The sequence below is a fragment of the Gorilla gorilla genome, chromosome 15 (assembly GCF_029281585.2).
Source record: "Gorilla gorilla gorilla isolate KB3781 chromosome 15, NHGRI_mGorGor1-v2.1_pri, whole genome shotgun sequence".
NCBI classification, from domain to species: Eukaryota; Metazoa; Chordata; class Mammalia; order Primates; family Hominidae; genus Gorilla; species Gorilla gorilla.
In genome coordinates this window covers 121641418-121659706 of record NC_073239.2, presented here as the reverse complement: position 1 = coordinate 121659706, position 18289 = coordinate 121641418, and the positions used below count along the sequence as shown (strand labels likewise).

Below are 18289 nucleotides of genomic sequence, written 5' to 3'. Positions count from 1 at the left end.
TCCCTCCTTCCCCAGGGCCTTTGCACGTGTAGCTCCCGCTGCCTGAGCACTCTTCCATGGCTCTGGCTCAGTCTGACATTCTATTTTTTCCTTGGAGAGTTAAGTGGAAGTTATATGCTCTATTTCTATTTTAAAATAGTCACTCTTAGAATTTTAACAAGTATATTTAGAATTCAAAGATAGCCAGTGTTTCCGTCCTCCTCCTGGTAGATCACGCCCCTCCTGGCTCACAGATCATTACGACTGCCCAATACTCAGGTCTGCCTTGCCTTTATCACCCTCCGCTTTCCACAGGGCTTTGTTGCACACAGCCAGCACCCGTTGAGGTTTGCACGTTTGCACCCCACTCTTTCTGGCAGCCCAGGCGTCCCCTCTTTCTGAGCTGTATTCTGTGGAGGTTGCTCTGCTAAGGAGCTGGGTGGTGGCGCAGTCATTTTGCTGATCTGATGCTTCTCCCACCCACATAAGTGGGAGTGGAGCAGGGCGTGTGGGTCCGGCTGCTGCCTCTGCCTCAGCACGTCAGAGACGGTCATCTGCTCCTGTTCTTGCCGTTCGCGGGGTCTGCCTCCAGCAAGTTCTCCTTCAGCATTCTGAGTGTACCACGGGACAGCTAGGTATGGGCTGCTTTTATTCTTCCTGCTTGAGAGTGCTGCACTCTTGAGGCTGACGTTTCCATATTTTATCAGTTCTGGAAAATTCTCAGCCATATTGTCAGGGAGCTGGTGGGCTCTCCCCGTTTTATTTATTTCCACCTCTTGGAATTCCTTCCTTCCTTCCTTCCTTCCTGCCTTCCTTCCTTTCTTCCTTCCCTCCCTCCCTCCCCTCCCTTCCCTCCCTCCCTCCCTCCCTTCCTTCCCTCCTTCCCTCCTTTCCTCTCTCTTCCCTCCCCTTCCCTCCCCTTCCCTTCTCTTTTCTTTTTGAGGCGAGTCTCGCTCTGTCACCCAGGCTGGAGTGCAGTGGCATGATCTCTGCTCACTGCAAGCTCCGCCTCCCGGGTTCACGCCATTCTCCTGCCTCAGCCTCCCGAGTAGCTGGGACTACAGGCTCCCGCCACCGTGTCCGGCTAATTTTTTGTATTTTTAGTAAAGACAGGGTTTCACTATGTTAGCCAGGATGGTCTCAATCTCCTGACCTCGTGATCTGCCCGCCTTAGCCTCCCAAAGTGCTGGGATTACAGGCGTGAGCCACCACGCCCGGCTTCTTTTCTTTTCTTTCTTCAGAGTCTCGCTTTCTCGCCCAGGATGGAGTGAAGTGGCGCAATCTTGGCTCACTGCAACCTCTGCCTCCCAGGTTCTCCGGGATTCTCCTGCCTCAGCCTCCCGAGTAGCTGGGATTACAGGCACCCGTCATCATGCCTGGCTAATTTTTGTATTTTTAGTAGAGACATGTTTTCACCATGTTGGCCAGGCTGGGTTCGAACTCCTGGCCTCAAGTGATCCACCTGCCATGGCTTCCCAAAGTGCTGGGATTACAGGCATAAGCCACTGTGCCCAGCCCCTCTGGAATTTCGATCGGAAGTACGGAAAACCTTATCCATCTCTCCTATGTCTTAACCTCTTCTGAACCCCCTTAACACCTCCTATCTGTCTGTGCCGATCAGGGGTGATCACAGTCTTCCCTATCGATTCCTCACTTCCCTCTTGATCTGCATCAAATCAGCTGCCAGACCAGCTGACTGGGGGCTTGTTTCCACACCGTCTTCCCATGTTTCAATGTACAGTTCAAGTTCAGTGGCAGTAAGTACATTCACATTGTTGTGCAACCTATCTCCAGAACTTTTTGACCTTCCCAAACGGAAACTCTGAAACAGCAAACACAAACTCCCCACACCCTCCTTCCCCCAGCCTGGCACCCTCCATTCTGCTTTCTGTCTCTGCGGTTTTGACTGCTCTGGGAGCCTGACGAACGTGGAGTCAGGCAGCACTTGCCCTTTTGTGTCGGTTCTTTCCCTCAGCATAATGTCTTCAAGCCTGAGCTGTGTGGCAGCCTGTGTCAGGACCTCCTGTGTTGTTGTTGTTGGTGTTGGTGTCGTCGAGGCTGGATAATATTCCCCTTGATGGATACGCCACTTTTTTCTTTTTGAGACAGGGTCTCTCGCTCTGTTGCCCAGGATGGAGTGCAGTGGCGCCATTATGGCTCACTGCAGCCTCGACCTCCCTGGGCTCAAGCAATCCTTCCACTTCAGCCTCCTGAGTAGCTGGGACTACAGGCGCACACCAGCATGTTTAGCTAATTTTCGTATTTTTTGTATTGATGGATTTTCACCTGTTGGCCAGGTTGGTCTTGCACTCCTGAGTTCAAGCGGTCCACCCGTCTTGGCCTTCCATGTGCTGGGATTATAGGCGTGAGCCACCTCGCTCGGCCTGGATACACCAGGTTCGCCCAGCCGCCGCGCCTGGCCTGGATACACCAGGTTCGCCCAGCCGCCGCCCCCGGCCTGGATACACCAGGTTCGCCCAGCCGCCGCCCCCGGCCTGGATACACCAGGTTCGCCCAGCCGCCGCGCCTGGCCTGGATACACCAGGTTCGCCCAGCCGCCGCCCCCGGCCTGGATACAGCAGGTTCACCCAGCCACCGCGCCCGGCCTGGATACACCAGGTTCATCCATCCGTGAGCACCTGGGCTGCTTCTACCCTCGGGTGTTGGTGAATGATGCTGCTGTGGACACGGGTGTGCAGATATCTGTTCAAGTCCTTGCACTCAGTTCTTGGGAGAATACCCAGAAGTGAAATGTCCGGATGATGTGGCAATTCTAATTTAAGTTTTTGAAATACTGTTTGAAATATCGCCATTCTGGTCTCCATAGTGGCTGCACCGGTTTGCCCTCTCTACCCTAAACACCCTCCATGCTCTGCTGATTCATCCCTTCCTCCCCACTAACCCTGGCAACCATGGGTCCTTTTACTGTCTCCATAATTTCCCCTTCTCTGGGATGTCCTAGAGTTGGAATCATATAGTATGTGGCCTCTTCAGACTGGCTTCTTTCACTTAGTAATATGCATTTAGGGTTCTTCCATGGATTTTCATGGCTTCATAGCTGTCTTTTAAGTTTATCAACTTCATATATACACACTGCCCTGCTTTGTCCCCAGGTTCTGTGAGTTTTGAAGAGGTAGTTTAAGGAGTCAACTGGGTTGGACTACAAGTTTTTGTTCTTTTTCTGTTTGGAAAAGCAACAGTGCATATCACCAGCTCAGGATTCCTGGCTCAATACCACCAGCTTGGGATTCCTGGCCCACAGGCCTTAAGCATGAGACGACTGTGGTTCTGAGGCGAAATATCATAACCTCTCCATAGGGAGAAGGATGCGGGAGAAGTGATCACGGGCTTGGCTCTCCCCAACCCCCCTGTAAAACACGAGCCACCGAGATTGCACAACCGGAGACACAGAGGACACTGTCCACAGTAAAGCCTGGTGGCAGCATGTTCCCCTGGAACACAAAATAAGAGTGGGCAGGAAGAGACCACCAACCTGGTGGCTGGCGAGCACGAGGAAGCTGAAAGCAGTGGTGGGCATCGGTGGGCTTGGGACGCCATGGACCTCCTCAGGGGCTCCCTGAGCCAACGTGGGGAGCAGCCATGGTGGGAGGGGTGGACACACACTTGGTGGGGAGCCAGGACAGCCCGGTCGGAAACGTTCACAACCGCCAGCCCAAGCCTCCTAAGGGGAGAGTGCTGGGACACAGCGACCAGGAGAAAGGTGCCCAGGCTGAGCCGGGAGAGAGGTGGGTGGGAGCACCTAGAGCCGCACACGAGGGCGCTGTAGAGTCACCGCTGTGCCACGTGGCGCTGGGTCTCCAGGCCCAGCTACAGGATGCACCTGCTTGGAACAAGCCCTGCAGGAGGGGAGCAGGGGGGCAGCCCTCGACAGCGGGAGCCACTGGGAGATGAACCTGTGCGCGCCAGCAGCTTGGTCCCTTTGCTGAATGGCCAGCCGCTCCGATGCGTAAACAGTGGACAATTATTTCATGGTTTCTGGAGTTGGCATTTAGGAGGGGCTCATTTGGGAAGCTCAGGTGCGGGGTCTTGCACGTGGTCAGATGCTTGTGGGGATGGCTGTCATCTGAAGGCCTGACTGTGCTCAAGTATCTGTCCAGGTGCCCCATGTCAGAGGGAGCCCAGGCCCGGTTGTGCCCAGGGTGTCTGGTGCCTGTGGGCCGGGCCGTGGGTCTGCTCCTGTACCTGGTGCTGGTCACTGGGCCCCTCCTGCGGCCACTTCTCACTGACAAAATGCTGCCCCGCTTTGTCCCCAGGTTCTGTGAGTTTCAAAGAGGGGTTTCAGAACATCCCCTCCACCATGTGGTGGGATGCTGACTCCAGAGCATGGACCGTGTGCTGGCAGCACGTGGACTCCGCAAAGACAGACTGGCTTAGCCTTCCCAGCGAAAGCCGTCAACACCTCTGCTCTACGGAGGGGGAAACAGAGGCCCAGGGAGGTGAGGTGGCTCCAGGAGGAGCTAGGCTGTGATGGGCAGGGGCCAGGGAGGTGAGGGCTGTGGGGACTCAGCTCTGTACCCCAGCCTCGCGGCACCTCATGGAGGCCAGCCTGAGGGCCCTCCAGACCTGGGAGTCCTGCCCTGTGGCCCACAGGCCTGATGGCTTCACAGGTGGTGGAGGCCTCCAGTACAGATCCCCGTCCACACCATCCTCCTTCTGGACTTCCTGGCTGAGGCCTTATAGTCAAGAGTGGGTAGGGGTGGGGAGGCTAGGTGTGCCCCCACTGTGCCCGGCAGATGCTGGGGATGGGGTGGTGCTGGCAGGTGGGCTGGGGCTGCCCTTGGCCCCACCTTTCCAGTGTGAAGTTTGTGCAGTTTCTGCCTGGCCCAGTCGGGGTGTGACTGGCCTCAGGTGTGGGCCGTGAAACCCCAGGCCCACCCTCCCACTCCCAGCCGTTCCTTGAAGGGGCCCAGGCCCCCTGCACTGGAGTGGGACGCAGGTGTCTGCAGCGTTCAGGAAAGATGGCAGGTGTCCACGACACCCCAGCCACGCCCAGGACCTTCTGGACAGGCTCCTGTAGGGGTGGGGGTGGAGTCCTAATTATAGGGAGCCTGAAGACCAGGCCAGGACTTCGAGGCATCTTGATGCTACCAGTCCCCAGACCCAGCGGCTCTGCCCCAGGGTGGGCCCCAGCCAACCAGAGGAGCCCCGAGGCTGGGAGATGGGGAGACTGAGGCAGGGTGGGCAAGCGCTGGGTGGTGCGGGGGCAACCAAACCAGGACCCAGGCAGGAGGCTCGAAGCCCCCTGGGCCCCCTCTGTTCCTGCACCTCCTCTCCCCCTCCGCCCCCTCTTCCCCTGAGCCCCGCTCGGCCAGGGGGCGCCCCGCTTCAGTGTCCGTTTGGGGGCGCGGCGCGCCCTCTGGCGGTAAGCAGTGGCATCGCCCTCCTTTGTCAAGGCTGACGACGGGGGAGGAGGAGGGGCAGGGAGAGGGAAGCGGGGATGGAAGGAGAGTGTGGGGAGTGGAGGGTCCGCAGTCAGGCGGGGGCTGCAAAGGCGAGAACTCCTGGGAGGACGTTCCAGGGCGGGGCGGGCTCACGCGGCTCCAGGGCAGCGAATGTCCAGACCCTCGACTTCCTCGGCCCCTCGGCCTCCCCACCCGGAGCATGGACTTGCCCGGACGCCCAGAAAGCCGCTCTCCACCCTGGGGCAGGTGGCGTCGCAGCCCCGACCGCAGCAGCGATTCCCGGTGGCCCGTCTCAGATTTGCGGAAGTGCTGCCCCAATCCTCCTTTGTCCCGTAGACTTGTTCGTGTGAACAAAGACGCTCAGTGCTAGCCCCTAAAACCCAAAAAGCAGGAGGTCATTCCATGCGGAATAGTGAGTCTTTTCAACAAGTCGTCGTCACCCATGGAAACAGGGGCTACATGGAAAAAAGCCCGTCCCCTTCATCAGGAGATGCATCCCCAATGAAAACTTCCTTTTTCTGTGTAACAATTTTTAATCAAAATGTATAATATAGATTATTTATATCCAAATCAGTGGTTTTGAGAAACTGTGGGCTAATAATTGAAAAATAATGAATCCAGTAGAAACATTTAAAGATAAGAGACTTATGAAGTAAAGAATGAAAAGTGGCATTTCAATTTATACACATATTTCCATTACGGAAAAGCACAGTGAGGCCAGCGGAGGACTTGGAGCAGAAGATATGTCATGTTGGCATAAAATTCTATGGGCAAAGTGGAGGGAAAATACAAGGCAAAGGAGAAAACATTTAAGTCTGTTAAAAAATTGTCTCTTAAAAATTGATGATTAAATCACCATGATATTTAGATTTCGTTGGATTCATTTAAAAGACTGGCCAACATGGTGAAAACCTGTCTCTACTAAAAATACAAAAATTAGCCGGGCGTGGTGGTGGGCGCCTGTGATCCCAGCTGCTCGGGAGGCCGAGGCAGGAGAATTGCTTGAACCTGGGAAGCGGAGGTTGCAGTGAGCCGAGATCACACCATTGCACTCCAGCCTGGGCCACAGAGCGAGACTCCATATCAAGAAAGAAAGAAAGAGAGAGGGAGACAGAGAGAGAGAGAGAGAGATGGCGGGAGGGAGGGTGGGAGGACTGGTCCAACCGTTATCTAATGAATATCAATATGAACGAGCGATCCGCGCAGCAATATGGATGACTTTATAAACATGATGCTGAGCAAAAGAGACCTTCCACAGAGCAGGACCTGCTGTGATTCCTTTTATGTGGTGTTCTAGAACAGGCAAGAAATCGTACCGGGGGTGTCTTTTGGGGTAGGGTGGGGGTGGGGCTTTGCCGGGAGAGGGCATGAGGGAACATTCTGGATTGGTGGTGGTGTTCTCCCTCTTCGTAGGTGTATGCGTTTGTTAGAAGTCATCTAGGCAACCACTAATCTATTCTCTTTTTTTTTTTATATGGAGTCTTGTTCTGTCACCCAGGCTGGAGTGCAGTGGTGCAATCTCAGCTTACTGCACCCTCCACCTCCCAGGTTCAAGCAATTCTCCTGCCTCAGCAGCCAAGTAGCTGAGATTACAGGCGTGCACCCCTACACCTAACTAATTTTTGTATTTTTAGTAGAGATGGGGTTTCACTATGTTGGCCAGGATGGTCTTGAACTCCTCACCTCAGGGCTTCCACTGCCTTGGCCTCCCAAAGTGCTGGGATTACAGGCGTGAGCCACCGTGCCCAGCCTTTACTTTCTGTCTCTATGGATTGCTGTCTTCTGGACTTTCATGTGGATGGAGTCATGTAGTGGGTGGCCCTTTATGTCTACCTCTTTTCCCTTAGCTTACTGTTTTCAAAGTTCATCCACATTGTAGCATGTATCAGTAATTCATTCCCTTTATGGCCAAATACTATTTACTACATGTAAATTTTACTTTAAAGAAAAAAAGGAGGCCCAGTGGCTCACACCTGTAATCCCAGCACTTTGGGAGGCCGAGGTGGGCGGATCACTTGAGGTCAGGAGTTCAGGACTAGCCTGGCCAATACAGCAAAACCCCATCTCTACTAAAAAATAAAATGAAATAAAAAACTTAGCCGGGCGTGGTTGTGGGTGCCTGTAGTCCCAGCTGCACGGGAGGCTGAGGCAGGAGAATTGCTTGAACCCAGGAGGCGGAGGTTGCAGTGAGCTGAGATTGCGCCATTGCACTCCAGCCTGGGCGACAGAGTGAGACTCCATCTCAAAGAAAAAAAAAAAAATAGAGAAAAGGGGCCAGGTGCTGTGGCTCATGCCTATAATCCCAACCCTTTGGGAGGCTGAGGCAGGAGGATCACTTGAGCCCAGGAGTTCAAGACCACCCTGGGCAACAAAGGGAGACACCAGCTCTACAAAAAATAAAAAAAAATTAGCTGAGTTGTGGTGGTGCATGACTGTAGTCTCAGCTACTTGGGAGGCTGAGGAGGGAGGATCACTTGAGCCTGGGAGGTTGAGGCTGTAGTGACCCACGATTGCACCACGCTGCACTCCATCCAGCCTGGGTGACAGGGTAAGACCCCAGTAAATCATAAATGAATATTGAACTTTAGTTCCCTATGTAGGAAGTAAAACTTCCTCTTCAAAGTTTCCCTTCTTGTTAAAGAATAAATTGTAAGTGTTAAAAAAATAGTTTCTTTTAAAGACTAACTTCCTTCAAGACTCCTTGCTTTGTGCTGGTAACTCTTTGTGAAGCCCTGTCCTATGTAGCTGTTAAACATGCTCACAGGCATGTAATACATTCCATGTCTTTGTACTTTAACCAAAATATCTGTACCGGACGTGCTCGCAGGCATATCCCAGCTCACAGCCTATGCCCCTTCCCTATTTGGCAAAAGCAACTTCTTTTCCTTTGTCTTTCCATTACTTTTACCTATTTAGAAAAGTTTTAAACTTTTAGCCAATCAGGTTTTAGTTTAGATTGTGAGGTCTGGCTGCAGCCAATGGAGACAGGACACAGTACCAGGGACAAACTGCGTACGGGATAAAAATGGCTTCCCTCCTTTGTTCAGATGTGCTCTCGCCATTGTTGCATCTGTGATGAGCACCCTTTCTGCAGAAAGTAAAAATGGCCTTGCTGAGAGAATTAAATTTATGTTCAAGTGCTGTTTCTTTGCAGCACTGGGGAACGAGCATTCTATTTCTAAACAAACATTTTTACATATAACACCCTATAATCTGCCTGCTGAAGGGCTCAGAGGGAGTAGACTGCAATTTACTTTAAAATGTACTAAGGGCTGGGCACAGTGACTGATGGCTGTAATCCCAGCACTTTGGGAGGCCAAGATGGATGGATCACCTGCGGTCAGGAGTTCAAGACCAGCCTGGCCAACATGGGGAAACCCTGTCTCCACTAAAAATAAAAAAAATTAGCTGGGCGTGGCGGCGGGTGCCTGTAATTCCAGCTACTAGGAAGGTTGAGACATGAGAATTGCTTGAACTCAGGAAGCAGAGGTTCCAGTGACCTGAGATTATGCCACTGCACTCCAGCCTGGGCGACAGAGTGAGACTATGTCTCAAAAAAAAAAAAAAAAAAAAAAAAGGAGGCCGGGCACAGTGGCTCACGCCTGTAATCCCAGCACTTTGGGAGGCCAAGGTAGGCAGATCACTTGAGCTCAGGAGTTTGATACCAGCCTGGACAACATGGCAAAACCCCGTCTCTACAAAAAATACAAAAATTAGCTGGTGTGTTGGTGTTGGTGCCTGTAAACACAAGCCCAGCTACTCGGGAGGCTGAGGTGGGAGGCTCCCTTGAGCCCAGGAGTGAGCTGAGATCACGCCACTGCACTCCAGCCTGGGTGACAGAGTGAGACCCTGTCTCAAAAAATAAAACAAAATAAAAATAAATTAAAATGAAACATTTAAAAAGACGGCCGAGGGACGCATAGCTGGTGGGGAGAGGGAGCAACCAGGGCAGAGCTTGGACCATATATGCGTTAATGGGAGACTCTAGAAGGAGGTAGATGGTGTCTGCTGTACAATTCTTTCAACTTGGCTGTGTGTTTACAAAGGTTCAGAATAAAATAGTAGGGAAGATGTTTGAAGAGCCCTGTGGAAGAAGGCTTGGGTTGTGGAGTAGGCGTGGTGTTCCCTCTGCCTGGTCCAAGCTGGCTGCCCCTCCAATGTCCCTGATCTTGAGAAGTTGCTGGCTGAGCTCCTGGAGGCCCTGCATGTGAGTGGGCATGAAGAGTGAATACCTGTGCTGTGGAGGCCTGGGGTTGACTCCTGGCATGTAAAGCTTGTTTCTGTTAGAGTTTGGAAGTAACATGTGTTCCCTATTTGTGAGGAACAATACAATAATACAGCCCAACAATACAATAACAAGTGACATCACTACAGCTGGGGAGGAGATAGGGAGGAATCAGGGTGTGGACCAGGCTCTCCTAAATTTCTTTTGAGTCATATTTTCTTTCTTCTTCTAGTTTCTTAAATGAAAGCACACTTTCATCCTTTCTTTTTTTTTTTTTTTTTTTTTTTTTTTTTTTTTTTTTCAAGGCAGAAGAATTTTTTCTTAGTACAGAACAAAATGAAAAGTCTCCCATGTCTACCTCTTTCTACACAGACACGGCAACCATCCGATTTCTCAATCTTTTCCCCACCTTTCCCCCCTTTCCATTCCACAAAACCGCCATTGTCATCATGACCCGTCCTCAATGAGCTGTTGGGTACACCCCCAAGCCGGGGTGGTGGCCGGGCAGAGGGGCTCCCCACCTCCCAGTAGGGGCGGCCGGGCAGAGGTGCCCCTCACCTCCCGGACGGGGTGGCTGGCCGGGCAGGGGGCTGACCCCCCCCACCTCCCTCCTGGTCGGGGCGGCTGGCCGGGCAGAGGGGCTCCTCACTTCCCAGTAGGGGCGGCCGGGCAGAGGCGCCCCTCACCTCCCGGATGGGGCGGCTGGCCAGGCGGGGGGCTGAACCCTCACCTCCCTCCCGGACAGGGCGGCAGGCTGGGCAGTGGGCTGACCCCCCCACCTCCCTCCCGGACGGGGCGGCTGGCCAGGCGGGGGGCTGACCCCCCACCTCCCTCCCGGACAGGGTGGCAGGCTGGGCGGTGGGCTGACCCCCCCACCTCCCTCCCGGACGGGGCGGCTGGCCGGGCTGAGGGGCTCCTCACTTCCCAGTAGGGGCGGCCGGGCAGAGGCGCCCCTCACCTCCCGGACGGGGCGGCTTGCTTGGCAGGGGGCTGACCCCCCCACCTCCCTCCCGGACGGGGCGGCTGGCCGGTCGGGGGGGGCTCCTCACTTCCCAGTAGGGGCGGCCGGGCAGAGGTGCCCCTCACCTCCCGGACGGGGCGGCTGGCCAGGCGGGGGGTTGACCCCCCCACCTCCCTCCCGGACAGAGCGGCTGGCCGGGCAGAGGCGCCCCTCACCTCTCGGACCGGGTGGCCAGCCAGGCGGGGGGCCGAACCCCCACCTCCCTCCTGGACAGGGCGGCAGGCTGGGCGGTGGGCTAACCCCCCCACCTCCCTTCCGGACGGGGCGGCTCGCCAGGCGGGGGGCTGGCTCCCCCACCTCCCTCCCGGACGGGGCGGCTGGCCGGGCGGGGGACTGACCCCCCCCACCACCTCCCTCCTGGACGGGTTGGCTGGCCCGGCGGGGGGCTGACCCCCCCACCTCCCTCCCGGACAGGGTGGCAGGCTGGGCGGTGGGCTGACCCCCCCACCTCCCTCCCGGACGGGGCGGCTGGCCGGGCTGAGGGGCTCCTCACTTCCCAGTAGGGGCGGCCGGGCAGAGGCGCCCCTCACCTCCCGGACGGGGCGGCTTGCTTGGCGGGGGGCTGACCCCCCCACCTCCCTCCCGGATGGGGCGGCTGGCCGGGCGGGGGGGGCTCCTCATTTCCCAGTAGGGGCGGCCGGGCAGAGGTGCCCCTCACCTCCCGGACGCGGCGGCTGGCCAGGCGGGGGGTTGACCCCCCCACCTCCCTTCCGGACGGGGTGGCTGGCCGGGCGGGGGGCTGACCCCCCCACCTCCCTTCCGGACGGGGCGGCTGGCCGGGCAGAGGGGCTCCTCACTTCCCAGTAGGGGCGGCCGGGCAGAGGCGCCCCTCACCTCTCGGACCGGGTGGCCGGCCAGGCGGGGGGCCGAACCCCCACCTCCCTCCTGGACAGGGCGGCAGGCTGGGCGGTGGGCTAACCCCCCCACCTCCCTTCCGGACGGGGCGGCTCGCCGGGCGGGGGGCTGGCCCCCCCACCTCCCTCCCGGACGGGGCGGCTGGCCGGGCGGGGGACTGACCCCCCCCCACCTCCCTCCTGGACGGGTTGGCTGGCCGGGCGGGGGGCTGACCCCCCCACCTCCCTCCCGGACGGAGCGGCTGGCCGCGCAGAGGGGCTCCTCACTTCCCAGTAGGGGTGGCCGGGCAGAGGCGCCCCTCACCTCCCGGACAGGGTGGCTGGCCGGGCGGGGGGCTGATCCCTCCACCTCCCTCCCGGACGAGGTGGCTGCCAGGCGGAGACGCTCCTCACTTCCCAGACGGGGTGGCTGCTGGGCGGAGGGGCTCCTCACTTCTCGGGCGGGGTGGCTGCCGGGCGGAGGGGCTCCTCACTTCTCAGACGGGGCGGTTGCCAGGCAGCGGGTCTCCTCACTTCTCAGACGGGGCGGCCGGGCAGAGACGTTCCTCACATCCTGGACTGGGCGGCAGGGCAGAGGTGCTCCCCACATCTCAGATGATGGGCGGCCGGGCAGAGAGGCTCCTCACTTCCCAGATGTGATGGCGGCTGGGAAGAGGCGCTCCTTGTTTCCTAGATGGGATGGCGGCCGGGCAGAGACGCTCCTCACTTTCCAGACTGGGCAGCCAGGCAGAGGGGCTCCTCACATCCCGGACGATGGGCGGCCAGGCGGAGACGCTCCTCACTTCCCAGACGGGGCGGCAGCCGGGCAGAGGCTGCAATCTCGGCACTTTGGGAGGCCAAGGCAGGCGGCTGGGAGGTGGTTGTAGTGGGCCAAGATCACGCCACTGCACTCCAGCCTGGGCACCATTGAGCACTGAGTTAACCAGACTCTGTCTGCAATCCCGGCACCTCGGGAGGCCGAGGCTGGCTGATCACTCGCGGTTAGGAGCTGGAGACCAGCCCAGCCAACACAGCGAAACCGCGTCTCCACCAAAAAAATACGAAAACCAGTCAGGCGGGGCGGTGCGCGCCTGCAATCGCAGGCACTCGGCAGGCAGAGGCAGGAGAATCAGGCAGGGAGGTTGCAGTGAGCTGAGATGGCAGCAGTACCGTCCAGCTTCGGCTCGGCATCAGAGGGAGACCGTGGAAAGAGGGGAGAGGGGAGAGGGGAGAGGGGAGAGGGGAGAGGGAGAGGGAGAGGGAGAGGGAGCGGGAGAGGGAGAGGGAGAGGGAGAGGGAGCTTTCATCCTTTCTTACCTTCTATTAGAATTACTTAAGGCTAGGCTGGGCACAGTGTCTCTCACCTGTAATCCCAGCAGTTTGAGAGGCTGAGGCAGGCGGATCATGAGGTCAGGAGATCGAGACCATCCTGGCTAACATGGTGAAACCCTGTCTCTACTAAAAATACAAAAAAAAAAAAAAAAAAAAAAATTAGCCTGGCGTGGTGGCAGGCACCTGTAGTCCCAGCCACTCAGGAGGCTGAGGCAGGAGAATGGCGTGAACCTGGGAGGCGGAACTTGCAGTGAGCAGAGATCGTGCCATTGCACTCCAGCCTGGGTGACAGAACGAGATTCTGTCTCAAAAAAAGAAAAGAATTACTTAAGGCTATACTTTGTCCTTTGAGAGCCACTTTGGCTGCGTCCCAGGGTTTTTGATGTGTGGTGCTCTTGTTATCAAATTAGTTGAGCCTCTAATTTGATGTTTCATTTCGTCTAACTCAGAGTCATTCAGAAGAGTGTGTGTCTCATCTTACGCTAGCATTGGTAGCTAACATTCACTGAGTGCTGTCTGTGTGTGTCACGCTCTGTGTGCTGTGGATATTAAGTGTTTCACTGCCTTTAACTTGCAGAATACAGAGACGTGTAACAGCCTGGTCCTCATTCCACCGACGAGGAAGCAGAGTCATCTAGCCTGTAAGTAGAAAACGTGTCAGGCGTAGTGTCTATCCCACGTCTAAGCTGACAAGAGGTGAGGACTTTAAAGAAGGTGATCTGTTGTTAGTGCCCTGTTTTATTGCACTGTGATCAGAATTTCACAATTTCCCCTTCAGGGAGCTACTGGGATTTCTTTGGGGTTCTTGAACACGCTGTTTTTTCACTTGTTTGTTATTCGAAAGGAATGCGCTTCCTTTGTTTGTTGAGTGTGAAGTCCTGTAGATCTGGTAGTTTATGGTGGTTAATTGTTCTATTAATATTCTTTTTTCCTTTACTCATTCTTTGATCTGACAATTACCGAGCGAGGTGTGTTGAAGTCTCCCACTGTGACTGTGGTTTAGGAAGATTCTCCCTGTGTTTCTAGCAGCTTTTCTCCATATGTTTTGGAGCAAAAGGTTAATAACTGTGATGTGGTCTCAATGGATGTGTCAGTCTGGCCTGTGGGGAGCCCTGTCAAGGTCTCTGCCAAGCCTAGCATCTAATTTCTAAATTTAATTTCCTCCAAGATTGTGTGGGATTTTGCTCCTTAAGGGTTTTAGAAAACAAAAGCAACCATCCCGGCCTCTTACGCCAGTAAAATGAACCCTGAAGACCAGGAACCAATAGAGCACCGTGATGACCGCCTGTGTCACACTCAAACCGGGCGTTCTCTAGCTCCAAGATTTGCTGTCCTCTGGGCCTGCCTGAGTGCTGCTTGGCTGGTAGGGAGAGAAGGGCTCAAGTCTCATGAAATAATCAGCGTGGACTTCTAGGGCTCAGTTCCTAATCCACGTGCTGAGACTTTTGAGTCGATGGCTCCAATGCTGACTGCTGCTAAGTCCAGGTTGCAGGTGCCCAATTGCACAGGGTGGCTGTGGGGGCAGCCCGGGGAGAGGTCTGCTTTCGGCTGGGCCTGGGGGAGACTCACTGACTGGGCAGTATTTGCCATCTGAGCAAAGCAGATTGCCCTCCCCAGTGTGGGTGCCACATCCAATCAATTGAAGACCCAAATAGAACAAAGAGGCTGAGTAAGAGTGAGCTTTTCTGGCTTGACTGAGCTGGGACGTGGGTCTTCTCCTGGCCTTGGATTACAGCTGACACCACTGGCCCCCCTGTCTCCCGCAGGCTGACTGCAGATCTGGGGGCTTCTCAGCGCTGTAATCGCATGAGCCAATCCTTGCGATCGGTCTCTCTCATATGCATACGAAGATAGGTGTTCACACATCCGATTGGCTCTGTTTCTCTGGAGAATCCTAGTAAACATTCTGGACCGCTGGCCTCTCCCACATTAACTTCATATTCTGAGATGCCCGGGCTGGCTTTCCTGCAGGCACAGGGGGAATGAATGAGTGTTGGAGTCAGCTCAGGCAGACGTGTGCGTGTAGCATTTGCACAAGTGCAATTAGAAGGATCGCAGAGGGTTTCTCTCCTTGGAGGCCAATGTCTGGGTGAAACACACAACCCTGGGCTTGCCGATAGGGTGAATTGCACTTCTGAGCTAAATAGAATATTCTCTTTGTTCCATTAATACTTTTGCCCTGAAATCTACCTTCAAGGCGAAGTACGATGGTAATATTCCCACAATGCCACCTCCTCTTTCTTTTTGAACTCCCCTGGTAGAGCCCCCTGGGGTGGGGCCCTGGCTCTCCTTAGGTCTGTGATCCCTCCAGAGCATGAGGAGCTGGTGGAGGGGAAGGGATGGGGCCTGGCTCTCTAGGGAGGCCATAGAGGGGAATATGTTCTGGGCCGTGTCACCCTGATAGCATCAGGACGCCGGTCCCACCCACATTTTTGTTCGTTGCCCTTCCGTGTCCTGGGGAGGGGCACCAGCACCCAAAGCAGCCTGACACAAGACCCTTCCCTGACCCTCCAGGCCAGCTTGTCAGGACACGAGGCTGGGGGGCGGGTGGGTAGCGGGTGGGGGAGGGGCACGGGGCCTTGCCACCTCTCTGCACAATGCAAGACCCCAGAAGGGGGCTCTGGGGTGGGCTTCCGGACTGACGGACGGCCTCCTGTGCTTCCTTTAGGCTTTCCTTTCATTCTTTTCTTTTTTGAGATGGAGTTCCACTCTTGTCTCCCAGGCTGCAGTGCTGCAATGGTGTGATCTCAGCTCACTGCAACCCCAGCCTCCCAGGTTCAAGTGATTCTCCTGCCTCAGCCTCCCGAGTAGCTGGAATTACAGGCACCCGCCACCATGCCCAGCTAATTTTTTTGTATTTTTAGTAGAGATGGGGTTTCACTATGTTGGCCAGGCTGGTCTCGAACTCCTGAACTTGTGATCCGCCCGCATTGGCCTCCCAAAGTGTTGGGATTACAGGCGTGAGCCACCACACCCAGCCTCCAAAGCGGAGAAATTCCCTTCTGGTTCATAACACAATTCCCCTTAAGTCTGTGGAAGCACCAGCGGTCGCCAGAGCTGGATTTTGAGGAGTGAACGCTGTGGGGAGGAAGCTGAGCCAGTGGTCCCCTGTGGTAGGTGTAACTGCCCAGGACCATGGTGACTGCCCAGGGGCGGCCGTGGATGGCGTCCTCCATGCAGCCCAGTCCTGCCTCTCCCACCTCTTCCAGCACGCAAGTGCCTGAGCCCTTCTGGGGTCGGACCGGTCCGGGTGCTTCCATGTGCCCCTCTGTGGGGCTGTCACTACATGGCAACTCTCCTCCTGTGGGACCACCGTGGGCTGCACAGCCCCAGGCCAGGCGGTGGCTCCGCTGACTTGACCAGGTTGGGTGTGGGGGAGGGTGCCATTCCCCTTGGGGCCTCTGGTCTCTGGGTTCTGAGCATGGCTGTCTCTGGCTCAGGGGCTGTCCTGTGTGTGGGTGACCAGCACAGCCCCCAGGCCTCCGTGCTCCAGGGGCCTTGGTCCCAGAGAGTGCTCAGAGCTGGTCAGAAAAGGCCCTGAGAACAGCTTCCTCCCCCCGAGCCCCGGGCAGGCTGTCCTCTTCCACCACCGAGACGGCTCTCAGTCCCACCTTGGCAGAAATGTCTCCACAAGGCCCACCCTGTGGGCCTGGGGCCGTTCCGACCTTGAGGGGTCCCGGATGGAGCCCTGTGCTGAGACTTTCTGGGAGGAAGGAAGTGGAGCTTCAGCCTTGAAACCCGCAGTGGTGGCTGACACAGGGGTGCAGCCACAGGCAGTCGGGTTCGTCTCCCAGCAGCCCTGGGCTGAGCATGGACTCCTCCCCTGGGTCGAGGAGAGAGGGGGTCCCAGGGCCAGGGCAGACGGAGGGGACTCTGCTCAGACTCTGCTGGACAAAGACCAGGCCGCGCCAATGGGGGGCTTGTGAGACTCACCAGGCCCTGGGCAGGCTGCAGAGCCACCTTCACTCCTCACTCACCCCGTGGGGCCTTCACTCATTCATTCACCTGATGAGGCCTTCACGCGTTCATTCACCCCGTGGGGCCTGCACTCATTCCTTCACCTGATGAGGCCTTCACTCCTTCATTCACGCCGTGGGGCCTTCACTCATTCACTCACCCTGTGGGGCCTTCATTCATTCCTTCACCTGAAGAGTACTTCACTCCTTCACTCACCCTGTGGGGCCTTCATTCATTCCTTCACCCCGTGGAGCCTTCACTCATCCCTTCACCCCGTGGGGCCTTCACTCATTCCTTCACCCCGTGGGGCCTTCACTCATTCATTCACCCCGTGGGGCCTTCACGCATTCACTCCTCTGTGAGCGTAAGCAGAGGGGTGCTTGCAGGTGAGACTGGAGACAGCCACTGGGAAGGTCCTTGTGGCCAAGGGGAGGGTTTGGCTGCTCCGAGTGCTGTGGTGAGTGCTCCGTGGTGTCCCAGCTGTGGTCACAGCTGTGGGATGCCAGGGAGGGGTGGCAGGAGTGGGCAGGCTGGGTGTGGAGGGGGCAGGCTGGAGACAGGAAGGGGCTTAAGAGATGGAGTGAGAGCGGCCCAGCCCCAGCACAGCCCTGGTCACCTTCGCCCTAACTGTCCTCTCCCTGTCTCCCCAGCCTGCCTTCTCAGGGGATGCCCGGGCTGGGGGTGAGTGGGGGCAGTGGGGACAGTGAGGGCTGGGAAGGATGGGGATCTGGCTTTCTCACTCATTGGGGTCTTTCCAGCCTGAGGTCCTTCACCCCCACGACCCTCACAGGTCTGTGCCCCCAGCACCCTCTGCTCCTGACCCCTGGCCCAGGCCCTTATCTGTCCGGCCCAGCTGGGTGGGATGAGGGTGGTGCTGAGTGAGTGCAGGGGGCATCTTGAAGCCCCTGGATACAGCTGGCCTCTTAGGACCCCCCGCTTCTGCCTCTGTGTGGATGCTTTGCTGGGGTCAACTCAGGAGCCAATGGGGGCTGTTTCCCCTGCCTCCCCTCCTCGTGGCTTTGGTGGGGCCCCAGGGGAGGAGGAACAGATAAAGGGGTGGAGTGGGCACAGAAACCCATCGGTCCTGCCCCTCCGAGGGTGGAGCAGGCACTAGGGGATGGGTCTTGTACTTCCCATGGAGATTCATGGAGGGTCCTGTTAAGTCCACAAAGCCATCCACGCTGGGGATGGGGGGCTGTGCGCCCCAGGGATGGGGGGCCGTGTGCCCCAGGGATGGGGGGCCGTGCGCACCAGGGATGGGGGGCCATCCTCACTAGGGATGAGGAGGGTGGGCAGGGCACAGGACTGGGCCTTTGAGACCCCGCACGTGGTGGGCATCACTAGAGGGGGTTGGCATCCCATGGATGGGAGGGGCTGTGCTGCCCCTAGGCACACGTGCCCAGGGGTGTGTAGGAGCCAAGGGGAGGTAGGGTCAGGGCTTTGGGCTGCCCAATATTCAGTGGGCCTGGGCAGCAGAGGTCCCAGGCTCCACCCCCCAATCCCTGCAAGGAATTCCGGG

The 18289-nt window shown here is 56.8% G+C and overlaps 1 long non-coding RNA gene across 1 annotated transcript in view; it reads left to right on the top strand.

Moving 5' to 3' along the window:
• The first annotated feature begins 417 nt into the window (after positions 1-417).
• Positions 418-18289, top strand: part of LOC129526692 (uncharacterized) — a 36059-nt gene continuing 18187 nt past the window's right edge. Inside the window, exons 1-2 of the long non-coding RNA XR_008671419.2 lie at positions 418-614; positions 13391-13454. This is a non-coding gene — a long non-coding RNA (uncharacterized lncRNA). The remainder of the gene's footprint in view (positions 615-13390; positions 13455-18289) is intronic.